The 15,409-nt window shown below is 43.5% G+C and overlaps 1 protein-coding gene across 7 annotated transcripts in view; it reads right to left on the reverse strand.

Moving 5' to 3' along the window:
* Positions 1–15,409, reverse strand: part of ACSF3 (acyl-CoA synthetase family member 3) — a 69,095-nt gene that overhangs the window by 17,211 nt on the left and 36,475 nt on the right. The window lies entirely within an intron of this gene.

The raw sequence follows: 15,409 nt of genomic DNA on the forward strand, positions 1-15,409 counted from the left end.
TCAGAGCTTGGGCCTGGCTGAATGAGCTGTCTGTCCACTTCTAAAAAGCCATGCTCTGGCTCCTGGTGAAACCTTGCGTCCAGGACATTTCTTGGACAAACCACGGACAGGAGGAGCAAGCAGCTGCCCGCACCCCGCCTGTGGCTACTGGAGGAGCTCTGGGATGGTAGCAACCCTGGGAGGGATGGAGAGTAGGGTTACTTTGCTTGTTGAAAACGAAGCTGACAGAGTAGTCAACTGAGACAGGGTAGCTCCAGGAGGAAGACTCAGGTGCCAGGAGAGAGTGGCACTGGCATTTACGTGGTTGTGGAAGTCAGGGACTCTCAGTGTCTCTCCAGTGTGACCACAGTGAAGGGCAGCAGGGAGGTGGGTTTTATAAGAAACCGAGCAGGGCCTCCATGGGGCCAGGAAGAGCACGTGCAGAGGAGGCTCCGTGTGCATTTCCCTGGGGGGTCCCTGCAGGCCGAGTCGGAGAACGCAGCACTCCTCACTCGGTGAAGGAACGAGCAGTCAGAAAACCAGCGAGGCCGTGGAAGACCTCAGCACCACCACTAACCATCTGCGTCTAAGTGACATTTACACTCCCACCCACACCAGTAGAGCACTCACCAAGCAGGAGCACATATTCTGAGCTATAAAACATACCTCAACAATTTTTTTAACAAACTGAAATCATATCAAGTATGTTTTCTGACTATAAGGTAAAAATCAATAATAGGAAAATCACTAAATACTCAGAAAATAAATACTACACTTATAAATAATCCATGAGTCAAAGAGGAAGTCTTAAGGAAAATTAGAAAATGTTTTGAACTGAATGAAAATGAAAATACAACATATCAACATTGGTGGGGGTACAGCTAAAGCAATGTTTAGAGGGAAATTTATATTATAAAGTGCGCACACTAGAAAAGAGAAAAGGTCTCAAATCAATGACTTAAAAGTTTCACCTTAAGAAACTAGAAGTTAGGCCCCAGCTGGTGCGGCTCAGTGGATTGAGTACCCACCCGAGAACCAAATGGTCACCGGTAGTTCCCAATTAGGGCATGCCTGGGTTGCGGGCCAGGCATTGGGGATGTGTGGGAGGCAACAGATCGATGTATCTCTCGCACATTTCTCATACATTGATGTATTTCTCCCTCTCTTTCTCCCTCCCTTCTCTCTAAAAATAAGTAAAATATTAAAAGAAAATTAAAGAAACTAGAAGTTCGATCGGCAGTGGGAGCAGCGAGTAGACCCCAGAGAGAAGACTCCTGAGCAGTGGCAGGACAGTCCCAGGCACCATCGCCACACCCACGAGCAGCAAGGCGGAGACCCAGCACTGCCTGCTGCCCCCACTCCCAGCGCTGCTGACTCCAAGCACAGAGGCCCCCGTGCAGGGAGTAGTGGCCCTGGAGGCCTCACATGGGCAGCACCTGCCAGCGGGGACAAAAAGATCAAAACGACGAAGGTTTTGGAAACAGTGAAATGGTTCAATGTAAGAAACAGGTATGATTTTATCAACAGGAATGATGCTGAGGAAGATGTATTTGTTTATCTTTTACAAAGGTAAAGAACAACCCCAGGAAGTACCTTCGCAGTGCAGGGGGTGGAGAGCCCATGGAGTGTGATGTTGTTGCAGGAGAAAAGGGTGCAGAGGCAGCAAATGTTACAGGCCCGGTGACAGCAGACTGTAACCATTATGGATGCTATCCACGTCGCAGGGGTCCTCCATGCAATTAGCAGCAGAATTACCAGAACAGTGAGAGTGGGGAAAAGGATGAGGAATCGAAGTGTGCTCCTGAAGGCTGGGCCCAATAGCACTGACCCCTACTGCAGGAGACGGCTCCCCCTTACTCTAAGTGGAAACCCTGTGAGCATCGACCACAGCGTTCCACCCCTCCTGTGTGGGGAGAAGGGAGGGAGGGTGCTGACAGCCAGGTGCAGGAGAACGAGGTAGACCAGTGAGACAGATCATGCATGAGGCTACAGACCACGATTCTGTAGGGGTCCTCCTCCTGAAAGACAGCCTAGGGAAAACGGCAAAGTAGGAGAATCAAGGAGATGAGACCTAAGGTCAACCACCACCTCAATGTCTGCAGCCCCGCAACTTCAGTTACTGATGCAGATCCCCCCCCAAAAATCCTAAACCACAAGATGGCAAAGAGACAAAAGCAGCTGACCCACTAGCTGAGAATCTGTCTGCTCCTGAGGCTGAGCAAATGCAGGCTTACCATCTCTCCCATCAACGAGAAGAAATGAGTACCAAACTGCAGCAATGAGAAGCGAACAAAGGATTGGAGCTGAAGACCTTCAATGCCTGCTTTCTGCCCGTGGATGGACCATTAGAGCCATCTGAATTACCTCCGCAGCATGGGGTTTTTATTACTTTTATCTAAAGACGTCTCTTTTTGGTAATGACACATTTTTGTAAAAGCCTGGTTTTTCTCAATACACCTTTAAAGGTTTTTAAATTGCTTCATGTCTAGTCAAGTGGAGGTTTTTAAAAACCACACTTTTAATTTGTAGTAAGAGTTTACAACTTGATTTTTTCAAAAATGTCAACAAACTCCAAGCACCCATTAATAAAGGTTTTAAATATTTGTCTTCGTGTAATAAAAAAAGCCTAGAAAAAGAGAAAAAAAATTAAAATGCAAAACAGAAAAAACCCCCCACAAAGATTGAAACTAAGATTCTCTGCAAAGAGAAAAGCAACAAAGGAAATTTAATAATTCCAAAAGCTAGTTCTTTGAAGAAAGAAAAAAAAATGGGCAAACTTCTAGCAAGAATAACAAAGAAAAAAGAAACAAGGCACAAAGGCCACTACGATCAATGGGAAGGGTATCACTTCAGATTCTGCATACGTTAAGAGGTTAATAAGGGGATTCTATGGAAAGGTATGCACATAAATTCAGCAACTTAAATGGGCCAATTCCTTAAAAAAATCACAATCTACCAAAACTTACCTGAAATATAGTACATGACTTGAATAGTCCTATAACTATTAAAAAAGTTGAATTCAGTTAAAATCTTCCAAAAAAGACTGCCCTCTAGACCCAAATGGTTTCACTGGTAAATTCTATCAAACATTTAAAAATACATAACTCCAATTATATGCAAAGTCTTCTAAAAACAGAAGAAGGGGTAACACTCTTCCCGACTCATTTTGTGATGCGAGCATTACAGATACCCAACTCAGAGGAAAAAGTGCAAGGAAACTATAGGCCAGAATCCCTCATGAACACAGATGCAAAAATCCTTAATGAAATGTCAGCTAATCAAATCCAGCACTATGTAAATTAAATGATGCACCACAAACAAGTGGGCTTTGTCCTGGGAATGTAAGATTGGTTCAGTATTAGAAAATCAGCCAATATAATCTCATATCAGCAGCCGAATGAAGAAAAACCAATTGATGCAGAAAAAAGCATTTAAAAACATACAACAGGGTCTTCCCGTCAACACAACAGTGTAGGTAAACACAGCTAGCCTCCTCTCACAACCACATCAAAATTACAACTAAACTACCAGACAACCATCATTCAGAACTGCCTGAAATCCAGCTGAATGAAGGTCCTACAACTATGGAATTAAAGACACCACATCGAGACTGGTAAGAGGGGCAGAGACACAGTACAGTCTGGTCCCACACCCATGAGTGGTGGATAAAAGTTGGGAGGGCCATCTCAGCTGCGGGGTCCACCTTGAGGAGTGAGGGGTCCCAGCCCCACACCAGGACCCCCAACCCAGGGTTCCAGTACCAGAAAGAGAAGCACCCCATAACTTCTGGCTGTAAGAACCAGTGGGGATTGAGGCTGAGGAAGACGAAGGCTTCTGAAGCCCCAGGCAGTTCCTCTTAAGGGGCCCGCTCTTGACTTACTCAGACTTGCTCCCTCTGACTCCAGTGCTGGGGCAGCAGCTTGAAAGGCACCAGAGATATGGGGGAAAGTGAACTGTCTGGCATCAGGGTGAGAGCTAGGGGGGCAACTTGTTCCCAGAGAGAAGTGCTGGCAGTAACCACTGTTCCTTTGATGAGCCCTCTGCCCACAGAGCCAGCAGGTGGGCACCATATCTGAGACTCCATCAACCTGGCTCATACTGTCTGCACCACCCCGGTGATTACCTGAGGCCCAACCCAATCAACCTTCAGGCTTTTTTCAATGGCTTTTCCATACAAATGGCTGGTCTTGGCTCGTGCTTCAGGTTTTCCTAAATTCTCTCAAACAAGCAGCATTTGGCCTCACCGTGCCCAGTGCCTCTCATGACATGCCTGCAGGCAGGCACTAATAGCAGCCGGCCTTGGTTTACAGCCTGGCCTCTCCTGGGCACCTCCAAGTCCAACATAAGTAGCAGCCATGTGCAGATCACTTTGCAGCTTATGCTGGGCGGCCCTGGGAAGAACACAGGTGAAGGCAGACCTTGGCCTGCACGTCCCGGAGGCCCCAGAGCCAGTACACTCAGTGGAAAGCTTCAGATACATTGAAGCACCGCCATCCAACCACCTCCACAAGCAACACACTCAAGGGGTGGACTCAGCAGGCACCACAGCCCTGCTCAAGCAAGTCTGGCTCTGTCAGGTGGACCTCTGCAGAGCTGATCCTCCACGGTGGTCCGTGGTCACAGCCAGTACCTGCAGCTGCTCAGTGTAGGCAAATCCCTCCCACTGACATGCCAACAGCAGCCAAGTCTCAACTACAAAAGGAGGGGTATACTCAGCCCACACAGCAGGCACACCTCGAGTACTCAGCTTGGGTGATAGGGAAGGCTGTGCCACTGGACCCTACAGAACGCTACACATTAGGCCATTCTACCAAGTCTGGGAGATGTAGCAGCTCAACCAATACAAGGGGGAACCCCTAAAACCAGAATTCATTTATAAAAAAATGTGTATTTATTCTTACATGTTTAAACTTTAGTCACCTTCAAAGTACTCTCCATTTGATGTAATATATCTATCAAGACATTTTTTCCACTGCTTAAAACAGTTTTTGAACTCATCAATTTTGATGCTTTTTATTGCTTGTGATATTTTCTGCTTCACCTCTTCCACATTAGCAAAACATTTCCCCTTGAGGACTTTTTTTCATCTGGGGAAACAAAAAAAAAGTCTCTTGGGATGAGACTGGGTGAATAGGGGCATGGGGATCATGCCGTTTTTGATCCAAAACTGCTAAACACTCAGCACGGTGTAGACAGGTATGCTTGTAAATCACCCATCGTGAAATGAGCAAACGCCTTGAAAGAGTCTTCAAAAAAAATTCACTGAATCCAAACATAGCCTCTCACAACAACACCATTTGGTACACTGATTGAGATGAGTTCCTAGAACACCAACCTAGAGGGGAAAGTCTGTACTACAAAAAGCCTGCCCTCCAGAACATGATTCTGTTTTCTTTGGGTCCCCCTCATACAGAGAAGCAAACACAGGGAGGCTGCCAAAATGATGAGACAAAGAAACATGGACCAAATGAAAGAACAGAACAAAACTCCCAAAACAGAGAACTAGACAAAAAGGAGATAAGCAATCTATTAGACGCAGAACTCAAAACACTGGTTATAGGGTGCTCAATGAACTTAGTGAGAACCTAAACAGCATAAAAAAGAACCAGTCAGAAATGAAGGATACACTAATTGAAATGAAGAATAGTTTACAGGGAATCAACAATAGAGTGGATGAAGCCAAGAATCACATCAGTGATTTGGAATATAAGGAAGCAGAAAACACCCAATCAAAAAAGCAGAAAGCAAAACGAATCCAAAAAAACCTGTGGATAGTGTAAGGAGCCTCTGGCACAATTTCAAGTGTACCTACATTTACATTATGGGGGTGCTGAAAGAAGAGAGACAGCAAGAAATTGAAAACCTATTTGAAAAAAATAATGAGAAAAAACTTCCCAAACTTGGTGAGAGAAATAGACATATGAGCCTAGGAATCGCAGAGAGTCCTAAACAAGATGAACCCAAATAGGGCCAGACCTAGACACATCATAATCACAATGCAAAAGGTTAAAGACAAAGAGAAAATCTTAAAAGCAGCAAGACAAAAGCAGTTAGTTACCTACAAGGGAGCTCCCATAAGACTGTCAGCTGATTACTCAAAAGAAACTTTGCAGGTGAGAAGGGACTGGTAGGAAATATTCAAAGTGATGGAAAGCAAGAACCTACAACCAAGATTACTCTACCCAGCAAAACTGTCAGAATTGAAGGACAGATAAAGAGCTTCACAGACAAGAAAAAGCTAAAGGAGTTCATCACCACCAAACTGGTATATGAAATGTTAAACTAAGGGTCTTCTTTAAGAAGTATATCAAAAATATGAACAATAAAATGGCAATAAATACATATCTATCAATAATTGAATCTAAAAAGCAAAATAAATGAACAAGCAGGACAGAAACAAAACCATACATACAGAGAATGTTTGACACTTACCAGACGGGAAGAGGTTTGGGGGGTGGGTGAAAAAGGTGAAGGGATTAAGAACAAAATGGTTGTTACAGAGTAGCCATGAGTTGTAAAGTACAACATAGAGAATATAATCAGTAGTAGTCTAATGACACTATATATTGTGTCAAATGGGTGCACGACTTATCAAGATGATCACTTAGTAAGTCATGTAATGTCTAATCGCTGGGGTTTACATCTGAAACTAATATAATAATGTATGTCAACTGTGATAAAAAAGATTTTAAAAGTACAGTGAAAAAAATTCAAAATAAAAACATTCAATATCCACTCATGATAAAAACTCTCAGCATATCATAAAAAGAATGAAATCTACAAAAAACCTACAGCTAATGCCATGCTTAACAGTGAATGACCAAATACTTTCTTCATAAGATCCAAGACCAGACACGAGTATCCATGCTCTGTGTTCCCATTTGCCATCATACTGGAAATGCTAGTCAGGGCAATAAGGCAAGAAGAAGAAATAAAAGGCATTCAGCCTGGAAAGGAAGAAATAAAATTTTCTATTTGCAAAAAACATAATTGATACATGTAGAAAATTCAAGAAATCTACAAAATCTCATAAAACAGATAAGTGAATTTAACTAGGTTACTAAAGAATATGAAGCCAAACACTAAACTCAACTGTATTTCTATATATTAGCAATGAACCATTAGAAAAAACAAAAACCCCAACGCAGACATAAGTAAATGGAGAGACCTCCTGTGTTCATGGATTGGAAGACTCATCACACTGACTCTCCATGTTGATCTATATATTTAATGCAATTTTGATTAAGATTCCAAAAGGATTTTTTACAGATATAGACAAATTATTTCTAAAATGGGTATGGGCAGGCAAAGGATCTAGAATAGCCAAAACAACTCTGAACAAGAATGAAGTTGGTGGAATACCACTTCAATTTAGAAACTTCCTATAAAGTCATAGCAGCCCAGACGGTGGTGTTGGCAGAGGAACAAGCACACAGATCAACGGGAGAGAACATATAACCTATGTACAGACCTATACATGTTCAAACATGTATAATCAATTGTGACAAAGTTGCAACAGTGACTCAATGAAGAAAGTGTAGTCTTTTAAACTGGATAATCATATGCATCTCCACCTAAACCTCACATCTTATGCAAAAACTCACTCAAGTTGCACCATAGATATAAATGTAAACTGTAAAACTATAAAACTCAGGAGAAATGCTAGGAGAAAATTTTTGTGACCTGGAGTTAGAAAAGGAGTTCTTAGAGATAACAAAAGCATGATCTGTAAAAGGAGAAAAAAAAGATAAATTAGATTACATCAAAATTTAAAAAAAAATTTGTTCTGTGAAATACAAGAGAGTGAAAAGACAAGCCACAGACTGGGAGAAAATATTGACAAATATGTCTAACAAAGGTGTCTCAAAACTCAACAGTAGGAAAATGAACAGCCCGAGGGGAAGCTGGCAGAACAGGGAGAACAGGAATCTGTCTCCCTACCTGGACAACAAGTGCCTGGGCATAACCTGTCTGATGTAACTATTTTGGAACTCTGGAGTCTGTTGAAGGCTGGCAACTTCCAGTGGAAGGCTTGGACAGTGAATTGCAATTAATTTTGGTCATTCTCAGCTCTCAGTGCAGTAATGTGTACCCATCTTCCACCCCGTCCCATGCTTGGCAGCTGTGCATGTGTTCCTGGAGCAGCACACACACGGCCTGCGGGAGCCCATTAAAAACAACTGGATTTATGGGGGAAATTAGAAAGTGATGGCACATGTCCAAGGAAAGGCCCAGGAAAGACATAAGAAGGCCTAACTTGACACCTCAGGCTGATCCTCAGCACAGAAACAGCCTGTAACAATCAATATATAAAAATAATAAATAGACTTCTGGTCAAGAGGGAGGCCAGGGTAGATGTGTTTCACTTCCTTCCACAACCAAAAGAAGGATAATAACCAACTTAAAAACAAAAAACAACCAGAACTTCCAGAAAATCGACCGTTCGGAAGTCCAACAACAAAGGAGTTAAAGAAGAAACATTCATCCAGACCCGCAGGAGGGGCAGAGACCTGCAGCCAGGGTGCAGAGGACTCACAGCAAGGCAGCAGCTGGTGGAGTGGGCGGTCCCACATTTGTGTGCACATAAACCAGGAGGAACAACTGGGGAGCGAGACAGACCTCCCAACCCAGGGTTCCAGCACAGGGAAATAAAGCCTCAAAACCTCTGACTGAAAACACTTATGGGAGTTGAGGAGGCAGGAGAAACTCTTAGCCTCACAGGAGAGTTCATTGGAGAGACCCACAGGGTCCTAGAAGGTACACAAAACCACCCACCCGAGAATCAGTACCAGGAGGGCCCAAAAGCCAACTGAGAGCTGAGAAAGCAGCATTGTTCCCTATCTGACCCCTCCCCACATATAGCACCACAACACAGCAAACTGGGTGCCCACCCCCCCGGGCAAATACCTAAGGCTCCATCCCTTACTTAACAGGTACTCTAAGACAAAAAATATGGCCCAAATGAAAGAACAGATCAAAGCTCCAGAAAAAAATACAACTAAGTGATGAAGAGATAGCCGACCTATCAGATGCAGAGTTCAAAACACTGGTAATCAGGATGCTCACAGAAAGGGTTGAGTATGGATTCAAAATCGAGGAAAAAGTGAAGGCTATGCTAAGCAAAATAAAGGAAAATGTACAGGGAACCAACAGTGACAGGAAGGAAACCGGGACTCAAATCAAAGGTTTGGAGCAAAAGGAAGAAATAAACATTCAACCAGAACAGAATGAAGAAACAAGAATTCAAAAAAACAAGGAATGCCCAGGAGAACTTTAAATATTTCAACATATGAATCATAGGGGTGCCAGAAGGAGATGAGGAAGAGCAAGAAATTGAAAACTTATTTGAAAAAACAATGAAGAAGAACTCCCCAATCTGGCAAAGGAAATAGACTTCCAGGAAGTCCAGGAAGCTCAGAGAGTCCCAAAGAAGTTGGACCCAAGGAAGCACACACCAAGGCACATCATAATTACATTATCCAAGGTAAAAGATAAGGAGAGAATCTTAAAAGCAGCAAGAGAAAAGGAGACAGTTACCTACAAAGGAGTTCCCATAAGACTGTCAGCCGATTTCTCAAAAGAAACCCTGCAGGGAAGAAGGGGCTGGAAAGAAGTATTCAAAGTCCTGAGAGGCAAGGACCTACATCCAAGATTACTCTATCCAGAAAAGCTACCATTTAGAATGGAAGGGCAGGTCAACTGCTTCCCAGATAAGGTCAAGTTAAAGGAGTTCATCATTACCAAGCCCTTATATAAAATGTTAAAGGGGCTTATCTAAGAAAAAGAAGACATTCAAAACTATGAAAAGTAAAATGACAACAAACTCACAACTATCAATAACAACTTAAAAAAAAACAAAAACAAACTAAGCAAATAAACAGAATAGGAATAGAACCACAGAAATGGAGATCACATGGAGGGTTATCAGTGGGGAGGGGGAAGGGAGAGAATGGGGAAAAAGGTACAGAGAATAAGAAGCATAAATGGTACGTACAAAATACACAGGGGGAGGTTAAGAATAGTGTAGGAAATGGGGAAGTCAAAGAACTTATATGTACGACCCATGGACATGAACTAAGGGGGGGGCATGCTGGAGGGAATGGGTAATGGGTGGAGGGGGATAAAGGGAAGGAAAAAATGAGACAACTGTAATAGCATAATAATAAAATATGCTTAAAAATAATAATAAAAACAATAAGAAAACCCTGCAAACCTTGGGGAAGGCGGTGAATCTGATTCCTATCATTACCACATCATTAGATCCAAATGTCCAGTGTTCAACAAAAATCACAGGACATGCAAAACAACAGAGAAGTGTGACTCATTCAAAGGTAAAAATAATCAACAGAAACTATTCCTGAAAAAGACTTAATAGAAAATATACCCGACAGAGACTTGAAAACAGCTGTCTTAATGATGCTGAAAGACCTGAAGAAAAATGTGAAGGAAATTTAAAAAAACCAAATGTATAAACAAAATGGAACTTTCAATTAAGAGAGAGAAAACCTCAAAAAATTCTGAAGCTGAAGAGTACAAGAAATGAAACAAAAAACTCACTTGACAGATTGAAAGGTACATGTGAGTAGGCAGAAGAAAGAATCAGTAAATTTGAAGATAAGACAGTGGAAATTATTGAGTTGAGGAATAAAAAGAAGAAAGACTGAAGAAAAACAACAGCTTAAGGGACCTGTGGGACACCATCAAGCAGACCAACATATATGTTGGGCAAGTCCCAAAAGAAAAGAGAGGATATTTGGAAAAACAGTGGCCAAAAGCTTCCCGCATTTAATGAAATACATGAATATCAAGAAGCTGAAGGAATTCCAAATAAGATGAACTAAGAAAGTCCCATGCCAAGACACACTATAATCAAATTCAAAAGAGAAAGACAGAGAGAATCTTGAAGACAGCAAGAGAGAAGCATCATCACATACAAGGGATCCTGAATGAGATTTCTCATCAGAAACTGTGGAAGCCAGAAGGCAGTGCATGGATATGTTCAAAGTGCTAAAAGTAAAAAACATCCTGCCAACCAAGAATAATCCTATATCCAGTACAACTGTTCTTCAAAAGTGAGGGAGACATTAGCACATGCCCAGATAAACAAAAGGTGACCTTTAGACCTGCCCTGCAAGAAATGTTTGTGGGAGTCCCCCAGATGAAAAGAAAGAACACTGGATGGTAATCTGAAGCTGTACGGAGAAATAAAGATCTCAGTGAAGGTTAGTTAGTACACGGGCAATTATAATAGCTAGGATTATTGTGACAATGGTCTGTAACTGCACTTTTTGTGTTTTACATGATTAAGAGGCTAACACTTTAAAAGAAAAAAGGAAACAATTACCAGTGGAAGAACTAGCATTACAAATTTTGATTTGTAACTCCAAATCTTGTTTTCTACATAATTTTAGGAGACTAAGACATTTAAAATAATTAGTTTATGGTTTTGGGCACACAGTGTATGGAGATGTGCTTCTGTGACATCAACAACCAAAAGAGGTGGGGGTGGAGCAGTAAAGAAGCAGAGTTTTTGTATGTTACTGAAGTTAAGCTGTTATAAGTTCAAATTAGTGTTATAGCTTTACGATATTAAATGTAACCCTCATGGTAACCATAAAAAATTATAGAATATACACAAAAAACGAGAAGAAAATTTAAATACTTCATCACAAGAAATCAACTAAACAGAAAAGAAGGCAGGAATGCAGGAAATGAGGGGCATAAAAAGCTACAAGGCATCCAGCAGACAAAAACCAGGATGACACAAGTCCCTCCTTACCAGTAGTTACTTTAAATATAAACGGGTCAAACTCTCTGATCAAAACACAGAGATCGGCAAAGTGGATAAAAACACGTGATCCAACAAAGAGGCCCACACCAACACACATCACAATTAAAATGCAAAAGCTTAAAGACAAAAATCTTAAAAGCATCAAGAGAAAAGCAGTTATTTACCTACAAGGGAACTTCCATAAGGCTGTCAGCTGATTTCTCAACAGAAACCTTGCAGGCCAGAGGAACTGGCAAGAACTTAGTCGAAGTGATGAAAAGCAAGGACCTACAACCATTCTACTCTACCCAGCCAAGCAATCATCATTTAGACAGGAAAAAGCTAAAGGAGTTTATTACCACAAAACTAGTATTACATAAAATGTTAAAGGGTCTTCTTTAAAAAGAAGAAAAAAATAAAAAATATGAACAATAAAATGACAATAAATACATATCTATCAGGAACTGAATCTAAAAAAATAAACCAACAAGCAGGACAGAAACAGACTCATAAACACAGAACATTTCAGTGGTTGCCAGGTGGGAGGGGGTTGGGGAATGGGTGAAGAAGGTGAAGGGATGAAGAAGTACAAACTGCTTGTTGTACAGTAGTCACAGGGATGTCAAGGACAGCACAGGGAATACAGTCAGTAATATTCTAACAACTTTGTATGGTGTCACATGGATGCAAGGTTTATCGGAATGATCACTTAGTAAGTTATGAAATGTCTAATCACTGGGGTATATACCTGAAATTAATATAATAATGTGTGCAACTGTAATGGAAAAAAAAATTTAAATGACTTAATGAAAAAACCCCAAACACATGACCTGATTATATACCATCTACGACAGACTCCCCTGAAACCCAGAGACAGCCGGAGCGGAAGTGAAAGCATGGAGAGACACACCCCATGCAGAGAGTAACCCAAACAGAGCAGGTGGCTACACCGACGTCATACAAAATGGATTTTAAGGCAAAAAAGGTTACAAGGGTCAAAGAAGGACATGATATATTAATAAAAGGTTTGATACAGCAATAAGATATAATAATTATAAACATTCACACATCAGAATACAGGGTCTGGCACAAATAATGCCCCCTTTTTATTACAAAATCTCTTATTACAAAATCATAAGCATGTGATTCTGTAACATAACAGTATCACACTCAAGCACACCATATGACATTTTAGGTGAAATGTTCAAATTAAAACTGTAAATTATTACACCCATATTATCACCCTACCAACCACACTCAAGCAGGCCTCACTTCTGCTGGACCCTGGACATGAAGCGAAAAATGACAGAACTGAAGGGAGCCATTCTACCTAAGTCCTGTTCTAAGGGAGAAATCAATAACTGAAGGAAACGTCCCACCCTTGCCCTTCCTCAGTCTCCCCCAGCCCTGGGTGCGCTTCAGAGGCCTCTGACGTCACAGAGTTACTCTTCCGGCACAGGTTAGGCATTCTGGGTATTAAATGTCACCTGTTCAGATCACTGTGTGGCTTGTCCCATGACTGAACCCAGCCTCTACCCACTGTGTGTTAACCATTTACGGGCCACACCGCCCTCCTCTGTGCTGCGGTCACTCCTGCTCCTGTCTCTCTGTATTCCTCTACCTGTGCTGGACCTCGAAGCCCACAGCCAGCAAAGCCATGCTCTTCCCTTGTCTCCGTGGCCGTGTGCACACTGACCACATATGAGCTGGTCTGTGCGGTGGGCAGGAAGTGGGGACCAGAGCTCATGAAGTCAGACAAGGCTTCCTGCCCGCACCCCAGCACCATGTTCTCAATTCCTGACTTCATGTGGTAAGAAAAATATTCGTGATCTTATTCCAAGCAAGTTGCATCAAGTGAAGAGATACTAATTCTATTAATTCGGAGGGGCATTTTTATATATGTAGCATCTCTGAAGCCACGCTGTGTCTCCCCATAGATGGTGACTTGGATGTGGTGAATGAGGATGGCTGCTGTCTGCAGCTGTCACGCTGGTGCCCCATGACACAGTGACCAGCCACAAGCACAGCGGCTGCCAGCACTCGGGTTCTGGGGCCACAGGTGTGCAGAGTGCAGAGCTGGAGTCCTCTGAAACTGGAGCCTCCTCTCTTTCTACCAGAGCCCCTTGAACACCATTCAAGCCCAGCCAGCACCTAATCTGAGCCCCTTGTCAGGTCTGCCTGACACACCCGCCACAGCGTGAGCACAGATAGGCAGAGTCACTGGCCCTGACCTCTGTACAGACATGCCAACGGAGTTTCTGGTCTGCAGAAAGCAAATATCAAGTAACTAAGATGTATCAGATATATCATCATTTTCTTTATGCCAAAAAAGAGAAGGCATTTTCATTCCTTGTGGGAGAGGGGAAAAATGAGCGACCAGACAGAGTCTAAACACACACCTGCCTATTACGTATCTGCTTACGTCCTTACGTCCTACTAACGCACCGGACAGACCTTGACCGTAAAGTCAGTTTAGTTTTGGTGGCTGACGTAAACCTGAGAGGCAAGGGTACAATGGAATACCAAGATTGAAGATACACCAGGAGAAGGGGAACAATGTGAGGATAATATCACAGAGAAATAAAAAATAAAATAGTGTATGAAAACAAATGCTGTTTTTAACTAAAATCTACCACTCACATCACCAGGCCACACGCAGAGCTACAGCCCTGCAGGGTGTCTGCCGGGATTCCTCAGGACCCCTCGGGGCTGACACCCACGTCCGCTAGGATGAGGAGCAGGGCTGGGTGGGTGGCCAGTGGGGTCCACTCCCCATGCTCAGGGCATGCGGCCAGACCCCAGGTGCCTGGCGGTCTCCTGTGTCATCATGCCACAGCTGCTTCCCGCACGGCAGTGAAAAACCTGGGCTCCGTTCAGAGGGGACTCCCCACCTTTGTGCCTACAGGAACACGGTGCGAGTGAGAGCACACACACCTGCACACGAGGGCCTCTCCACGTCACTACGACCAGGGCTGAGCCTGAGAGCTGCCGACCCGAGAATGCACACTTCCCCACCTGAGGCAGCACGGTCCCACTTCCAAAGACTGCAGTGTCTGCCCCAACTCTGAACTGCATTCCACTGGCCTAGTGACCTGCTGGTAGCAGCACTGTCCTGTTCTCTGTCAGCAGCAGACTGGCTGGAGAGCCCTCAGGTGGAGCCCCTGACACCTGTCCAATTCAAGAGAAGATGGCTCTGCCCCTCTGTGGTGAAGGGTGGGCATGCCAGAAGAAGGTGCTGGAATCCAGGCAGGTGAGCAGGGGTAGGACACATGGTAGAGTGTCTGTCCCTAACGGCCCCTCCGCGACTGTGGCTCCCGCTGCACCCTAATGAAGGGCTGTCCAGCCCAGCACTGCCCAAAGCTCAGACCAGAAAGAACCGGTCATCCCTGTAGGGCTGGGCCAGTGAAAGGAAGGCGGGACTTCTTGCCCTGTGTTTCAGAGCATGCTTTTACAGGGCATTTGGGGGCAGGCTCTGGTTGACTGCAGGAAGAGAGAGGGCAGCCAAGCGCTCACTCGTGGGCATTCACCTGGCAATCAGGCTGCCAAACAGATGCTCTTTTCCATGTGAGATTCTCCTTTCAGGGTCAGGCTGCCTTCCCCCTGGCCTGTGATAGAGGTGGCGACCTCCACAAACCCAAAAGGCAAGGAACTGTCCACTGT

The sequence above is a fragment of the Phyllostomus hastatus genome, unplaced genomic scaffold (genome assembly GCF_019186645.2).
Source record: "Phyllostomus hastatus isolate PE091 unplaced genomic scaffold, TTU_PhHast_1.1 phas_scaffold_345, whole genome shotgun sequence".
NCBI lineage: Eukaryota > Metazoa > Chordata > Mammalia > Chiroptera > Phyllostomidae > Phyllostomus > Phyllostomus hastatus.